Source organism: Pongo abelii, chromosome 3 (genome assembly GCF_028885655.2).
Source record: "Pongo abelii isolate AG06213 chromosome 3, NHGRI_mPonAbe1-v2.0_pri, whole genome shotgun sequence".
Taxonomy (NCBI): domain Eukaryota; kingdom Metazoa; phylum Chordata; class Mammalia; order Primates; family Hominidae; genus Pongo; species Pongo abelii.
In genome coordinates, this window is record NC_071988.2 from 132,014,168 (window position 1) to 132,022,306 (window position 8,139).

At 41.2% G+C, this 8,139-nt stretch overlaps 1 non-coding gene across 1 annotated transcript; it reads left to right on the forward strand.

Annotated features, from left to right (window-relative positions):
* Nucleotides 1-5,347: 5,347 nt before the first annotated feature.
* Nucleotides 5,348-5,454, forward strand: LOC112133193 (U6 spliceosomal RNA). Its single transcript, XR_002914879.1, has one exon. It is a non-coding gene; the product is annotated as a U6 spliceosomal RNA (small nuclear RNA).
* The last annotated feature ends 2,685 nt before the right edge of the window (nucleotides 5,455-8,139 follow it).

Genomic DNA, 8,139 nt, shown 5'->3' on the forward strand with positions numbered 1-8,139 from the left:
AAGTTATACTTTTGTTTATTCCACAACAATGTAAAAATCTTGGATTTTTCTTCAAGATGGAAACTGTATTAATTTGCTAGGGTTGCTATAACAAAATATAAACTAGGTGGCTTTAATGACAGAAATCTGTTGTCTCACAGTTGTGGAGACTGGAAGTCTGAGATCAAGGTGTGGGCAAGATCGGTTTCTTCCGAGAGCTGTGAGAGAGTAATCTGTTCCATCCCTCTCTGCTGGTGTCTGGTGCTTGCTGGCGTCTCTCACATTCCTCAACCTCTGCGGCATCACCCTGATCTCTGGCTTCACCTGCACATGCTTTTTCCCTGTGTCTATGTCTGTGTCCAGATTTCTTTTTTACAAGGATACCAGTTGTTTTTGATCAGGGCCCACCCTACTCCAGTATGACCTCATCTTAACAATTCCATCTACAATGATTCTATTTTCAAATCAGGTCACATTCTAAGGAACTGGGAGTCAGGACTTCAGCATATGAAATTTGGAGGGACACAATTCAACCCCAACAGAAGCTAGTAACAAGCAAAGCCATCTTTTGTAGAGAATTATCTTTATATTAGGAGCTTGCCCTCTCTCCTCTCTCTCCAGTCATCTTTGTTGTATTCCACTTAGAGAGGAGCACACACTCTTCCCAGTGATCCCTGCAGATACGTGGTGTGGTTGGTGTCAGGCCTCTGAGCCCAAGCTAAGCCATCATATTCCCTGTGACCTGCATGTATACATTCAGATGGCCTGAAGTAACTGAAGAATCACAAAAGAAGTGAAATTTAAATGGCCTGTTCCTGCCTTAACTGATGACATTCCACCACAAAAGAAGTTAAAATAGCCGGTCCTTGCCTTAACTGATGACATTACCTTGTGGAATTCCTTCTCCTGCCTCATCCTGGCTCAAAAACTTCCCCCACTGAGCACCTTGTGACCCCCACCCCTGCCCGCCAGAGAACAACCCCCTTTGACTGTAATTTTCCTTTACCTACCCAAATCCTATAAAACGGCCCAACCTCTATCTCCCTTCGCACTCTCTTTTCGGACTCAGCCGCCTGCACCCAGGTGAAATAAACAGCCTTGTTGCTCACACAAAGCCTGTTTGGCGGTCTCTTCACACGTATGCGAGTGAAAGTTGATACCATTAAATATATATGTAGGCTGGGCGCGGTGGGTAGGCCGGGTGCTGTGGCTCATACCTGTAATCCCAGCACTTTGGGAGGACGAGGTGGGTGGATCGCTTGAAATCAGGAGTTCGAGATCAGCCTAGCCAACATGGTGAAACCCTGTCTCTACTAAAAATACAAAAATTACAAAATGCAAAATACAAAAATACAAAAAGTACAAAAATACAAATATATATATATATTTATTTGTTACTTAAAAATTTCTTGGCAGGGTGTAGTGGCTCACATCTGCAAACCCAGCACTTTAGGAGGCCAAGGGTTCGAGACCAGCCTGGGCAACATTTTTAAAGAAAAAATAATTAGCCTACTTGGGAGGCTGAGGTGGAAGGATAGCTTGAGTCCAGGAGTTCTAGGCTGCAGTGAGCTATGATTGCACCACTGCACTCCAACCTGAGTGACAGAATGAGACCCTGTTTCTGAAAAAAATAAAATAAAATTATCCAAGTTAACCTGGTTCAAAATATTTCATTACCTGCGCTTCATGTAAGTGCATGAGTCATGGAGTCATTTTATTTTCTTAGCATGGAGCTTGATCCTATTGTCTTCCTTGCATTAACAGTGCTTCTGACCTCATTCCTGTCCCTGTCACCTAATGTGTGGGTGAATGTAGTTTTTCCCCCACTCCATACCCTATTTTAAGATTTTGCTCTTATAATATCATTCACTGGTCATAGAACTTCAGTGGATCCTTTGCATCAATTGTACAAATAAAGCTCCTGGCATTCAAGGATGGCTGATACGTATTCTTATCCTATTTATTCAATCCCCTGACCTCCTATAACTGGACTGCTGAGTACTGCTGAAGAAACACATGGATTGGCACTATTTTTTTTTTTTTTTTTTTTGATGGAATCTTGCTCTGTCACCCAGGCTGGAGTGCAGTGGCGCGATCTCTGCTCACTGCAAGCTCCGCCTCCCGGGTTCATGCCATTCTCCTGCCTTTGGTAGCTGGGACTACAAGCACCTGCCACCATGCCCGGCTAATTTTTTTGTATTTTTACTAAAGACAGGGTTTCACCATGTTAGCCAAGATGGTCTCGATCTCCTGACAACGTGATCCACCCACCTCGGCCTCCCAAAGTGCTGGGATTACAGGCGTGAGCCACCGCGCCTGGCCATGGATTGGCACTGTTACAAACTCATTATCTTCATCTAACCTTATGAACTTTCCTTACCACATGTAAATATATGGCTTTCTCTGCTCTATTCCTCAATAACCATTTTAAATCTTCCTCAAGCATTAACCTAACATACTTATTTTCAGGAGCGCATGTAGTTGTTCTGAAAAATGGAGAAATTGGGTGTGATTTTTCTCACGTATCTTCCCATGAGCTTACAAACTTATTGACGCTCACTCATCTATAGCATGTAGGATGAGATCTACATCCTCATCGTCCACAACTCGTGTTTTTCTTTTTTTTTGAGATAGAGTCTCGCTCGGTCATCCAGGCTGGAGTGCAGTGGTGTGATCTTGGCTCACTGCAACTACTACCTCCCCAATTCAAGCGGTTCTCCTGCCTCAGCCTCCCAAGTAGCTGGGATTACAGATGTGTACCAACACGCTTAGCTAATTTTTGTGTTTTTAGTAGAGACAGGGTTTCACCATGTTGGCCAGGCTGGTCTCGAACTCCTGACCTCAAGTGATCCACATGCCTTGGCTTCCCAAAGTGCTGGGATTACAGGTGTGAGCCAGCGTGCCTGGCCCTTCCACAGCTTTTTCTATGACACTTACCCTTGTTCCTTGACCCTACTCCATTGGCCTCTGAGCAATTTACTCTATTGGTCAATTCCCCTTCTCTCCCAATATCATCAATCTCTCTCTCACACTATTCTTCTGATTTCAGCATAAAAACTAAATAAGCATTCACATCCTAAAGCATGAAAAGCTTTAGGGTGTAACAAGATGAATTTATGATGCTTTGTAAACTTGGTGGAAGTACAATTAGAAGTTACGTGTAAATGTTTGTGTTGGCAGTTGTAATCAGAATTGTTTTAGGATTGAATGTACAGGAAAGTTTTAGAATGCAGGACTGTGGTAAGTACTTTACTCATTACTCATCCTCTCACTGTGTTTAAGAGATGAATTCAGGGTGCCTTAGAACAATTAACATTTCTATATATAAACTACATACTATCAAGAGATCTACACAAGCCAGCAAACATCTGCAGCTCTTCAGCATGGAAGGTGGCGGCTATAAGAGAAATAGCGTACTCACAAGCATCTCTCCCAGGGAATTATTTTCTGGTCTTGAGCACTTTCCCCCTCTAAGGCCTACTAAGGGGTCAAGAGGGCAAGAATCATGTACCCGTTAGCAGGTTTTGTTTGTTTGTTTGTTTATTTGTTTAAATACAAGGTACAGGTCTTTTCTCAGAGGAAGAGATAACTGAACAAAGCCCTCACCAAGGTCTTCGTATATTCCGCTAGCCCAGTTCTTTAAGCCCATCACTGTCTGCCTAGATTGTAGCTTCTTTAGGACACAAACATGTTCTACAGATTTTACTATGCCTTACGCACCTACACTAGTTACTAGCTGCTCAATAAAACTGAGGTGCAAAAAACATCAATACAGGCAAGGCTGATGACTGACAGCCATTTGTGCAGCTCAAGAAGGGACTGCAGAGCGTATTGTTGAAAAGTAAGCATTTGTTTTCAGCTAATATTTTAATATAATGGCCTGAAAAGTTGTATAATTGGTTGATACCTATGAGAATGCAGAAAAAGTATGCATAATCCATTTTGAGGCTAGGGGAACACTTTTTTTTTTTTTTTGAGATGGAGTTTCACTCTTGTTGCCCAGGCTGGAGTGCAATGGAGCGATCTCGGCTCACTACAAACTCCACCTCCCAGGTTTAAGCGATTTTCCTGCCTCAGCCTCCCGAGTAGTTGGGATTACAGCACCCACCACCACACTCAGCTAATTTTTTGTATTTTTAGTAGAGATGGGGTTTAGTAGAGATGGTGTTTCAGGCTGGTCTTGAACTCCTGATCTTAGGGGATCCACCAGGCTTGGCCACCCAAAGTGCTGGGATTACAGGCATGAGCAACTGTGCCCGGCCGAGAATACTTTTAATAAGCTCTATGCACAGAAATAATTTTGCAAACTTGAAGAGTAAGTCAACACAATTAAGGTTTGTTAAGCATGTATTGGGCCCATTAAGGAAGAAGTAGCCATTTCCAAATAGGCAGGTAGGAAAGCTCTACTGTGATGAGGAGAAAATCTTTTTCGTTTCATATTGTCTTTGGAATCTGGTGCTTATATTATATTTATAACATAGTCAACTTGGACTATTTACATTTCAAGTGCTCAGTGGCTATTTGTGTCAAGTAGCTACCATTTTAGACAATATAGGTGAAAAGTCGCCTTAATATTGTTTGTTGAGGGAGGGTTATGAAAACACTTATCAAGTTGGCTGGGCATGGCTATGCGTGCCTATAGTCCCAGATGCGCAGGAGGCTGAGGTGGAAGGATTGCTTGAGCATAAGGGTTTGAGGCTGCAGTGAGCTATGACCACCCCACTGCATTTCAGCCTGGGAAACAGAGTGACACTCTGTCTTAAAAAAAGAAAACACTTAGCCCCCTTTGTGCCCACTTCTTAAAGGTTTTCTCATGGGGATTAATACCTTGCAATTCCAGTTTTGTACACGTATCAGTGGCCTGCAGCTTCCCACAGGCATCTCTTTACGTGACACCAGGGAAGATCCAAAGCAGGCGAGGCAGGGTGCTGTCAGATTACACTTGCTTAAAGTCTGGATATCACAGCAAAAACTAGAGTAAAACTGGGCAGAGAAGAAATGAGATAGGTTACAACATATAACTAGCAAGTCAGGAAGTTAAAATTAAAACAATGAAGAGATACCATTTTTTATCCTATCAAATTGACCAAGATTAAAAAGCGATAGCCCATTTAGGAGAAACTGAACAAGAGCCCTGGGAATGAATGCAAAGGAGTCCAGTATCACTGGGTAGATAGGATTGACAGGGTGAGGCTATTGATTAGATATGGGAAGTAAGGGAAAGGCAGGTGTTCCACCTGCCTCCAGCCTTAGTCACTGAAAGGATTCTTTTGCCATTAGTTTAGTTAGACAGGGAATATAGGAAAGAGAGCTGGTTTTTCAGAAGCAAGAATGGATTGGTAATGTTGAGTTAAAAATTTATATTTGGGTGCTCACTTCAGCAGTGCATATACTAAAGTTGGAACGATACAGAGAAAATTGGCATGGCCCCTGCACAAGAATGACACACAAATTTGTGAAGAAAAATAAAGTTGTATTTGGAACTTGTTAGTGAGATACAGGTTGTGAGTCACTGCAAATAAACAGCAGCTGAAACCTTCTCCAGAAGCACAGTGAGGTTTTAAAGGGACTTAGGGGAACTTCATCAAATGCCAATTTTAGAGGGTTGTCTGAAGATTGGGGGCTAGTGGTAGGAGGAAAATGAGGACATCAGAGTGTCATAGATTGGGGAGATACTTTCAGAGGAGTGAGTTTAACTCAGCTGAATGCTGCAGAAAGGCGGAGTGGTAAGAAAGCCACAAAGAGGTCATTCAACTTATTTAATAGAAAATTATTTCAGACTTTTGAGGGAGAAATGTCTATAAAGTAAAATGAGCAAAAAAGACATTACACACGGTTGGAATAAATAATACCAGCTCATATTGAAGGAATCACAAAGTGATCTTCATGTTGATGAAGGGAAAGAAAAATGACAGTCTGTGGTAGGAAGTAAAACTGGTGAGATGGACATTGAAATCTGGAATTGTGAATATGTTTTTCTTAGAAATTTAATAAGAATTAAAACTAATTCTTCTTTTTTTATTTTATTTTATTTTTTTTCACGTTTCTAATTTTCTTTTTTTATTATTTATTTATTATTATTATACTTTAGGTTTTAGGGTACATGTGTGCAGTGTGCAGGTTAGTTACATATGTATACATGTGCCATGCTGGTGCGCTGCACCCACTAACTCATCATCTAGCATTAGGTATGTCTCCCAGTGCTATCCCTCCCCTCTCCCCCCACCCCACAACAGTCCCCAGAGTGTGATGTTCCCCTTCCTGTGTCCATGTGTTCTCATTGTTCAATTCCCACCTATAAGTGAGAATATGCAGTGTTTGGTTTTTTGTTCTTGCAATAGTTTACTGAGAATGATGATTTCCAATTTCATCCATGTCCCTACAAAGGACATGAACTCATCATTTTTTATGGCTGCATAGTATTCCATGGTGTATATGTGCCATGTTTTCTTAATCCAGTCTATCATTGTTGGACATTTGGGTTGGTTCCAAGTCTTTGCTATTGTGAATAATGCCGCAATAAACATACATGTGCATGTGTCTTTATAGCAGCATGATTTATAGTCCTTTGGGTATATACCCAGTAATGGGATGGCTGGGTCAAATGGTATTTCTAGTTCTAGATCCCTGAGGAATTGCCACACGGACTTCCACAATGGTTGAACTAGTTTACAGTCCCACTGACAGTGTAAAAGTGTTCCTATTTCTCCACATCCTCTCCAGCACCTGTTGTTTCCTGACTTTTTAATGATTGCCATTCTAAGTGGTGTGAGATGGTATCTCATTGTGGTTTTGATTTGCATTTCTCTGATGGCCAGTGATGGTGAACATTTTTTCATGTGTTTTTTGGCTGCATAAATGTCTTCTTTTGAGAAGTGTCTGCTCATGTCCTTCACCCACTTTTTGATGGGGTTGTTTGTTTTTTTCTTGTAAATTTGTTTGAGTTCATTGTAGATTCTGGATATTAGCCCTTGGTCAGATGAGTAGGTTGTGAAAATTTTCTCCCATTTTGTAGGTTGCCTGTTCACTCTGATGGTAGTTTCTTTTGCTGTGCAGAAGCTCTTTAGTTTCATTAGATCCCATTTGTCAATTTTGGCTTTTGTTGCCATTGCTTTTGGTGTTTTAGACATGAAGTCCTTGCCCATGCCTATGTCCTGAATGGTAATGCCTAGGTTTTCTTCTAGGGTTTTTATGGTTTTAGGTCTAATGTTTAAGTCTTTAATCCATCTTGAATTGATTTTTGTATAAGGTGTAAGGAAGGGATCCAGTTTCAGCTTTCTACATATGGCTAGCCAGTTTTCCCAGCACCATTTATTAAATAGGGAATCCTTTCCCCATTTCTTGTTTTTCTCAGGTTTGTCAAAGATCAGATAGTTGTAGATATGCGGCATTATTTCTGAGGGCTCTGTTGTGTTCCATTGATCTATATCTCTGTTTTGGTACCAGTACCATGCTGTTTTGGTTACTGTAGCCTTGTAGTATAGTTTGAAGTCAGGTAGTGTGATGCCTTCAGCTTTGTTCTTTTGGCTTAGGATTGACTTTGCAGCAATGCGGGCTCTTTTTTGGTTCCATATGAACTTTAAAGTAGTTTTTTCCAATTCTGTGAAGAAAGTCATTAGTAGCTTGATGGGGATGGCATTGAATCTATAAATTATCTTGGGCAGTATGGCCATTTTCACGATATTGATTGTTCCTACCCATGAGCATGGAATGGTCTTCCATTTGTTTGTATCCTCTTTTATTTCCTTGAGCAGTGGTCTGTAGTTCTCCTTGAAGAGGTCCTTCATGTCCCTTGTTAGTTGGATTCCTAGGTATTTTATTCTCTTTGAAGCAATTGTGAATGGGAGTTCACTCATGATTTGGCTCTCTGTTTCTCTGTTGTTGGTGTATAAGAATGCTTGTGATTTTTGTGCATTGATTTTGTATCCTGAGACTTTGCTGAAGTTGATTATCAGCTTAAGGAGATTTTGGGCTGAGACAATGGGGTTTTCTAGATATACAATCATGTCATCTGCAAACAGGGACAATTTGACTTCCTCTTTTCCTAATTGAATACCCATTATTTCCCTCTGCTGCCTAATTGCCCTGGCCAGAACTTCCAACACTATGTTGAATAGGAGTGGGGAGAGAGGGCATCCCTGTCTTGTGCCAGTTTTCAAA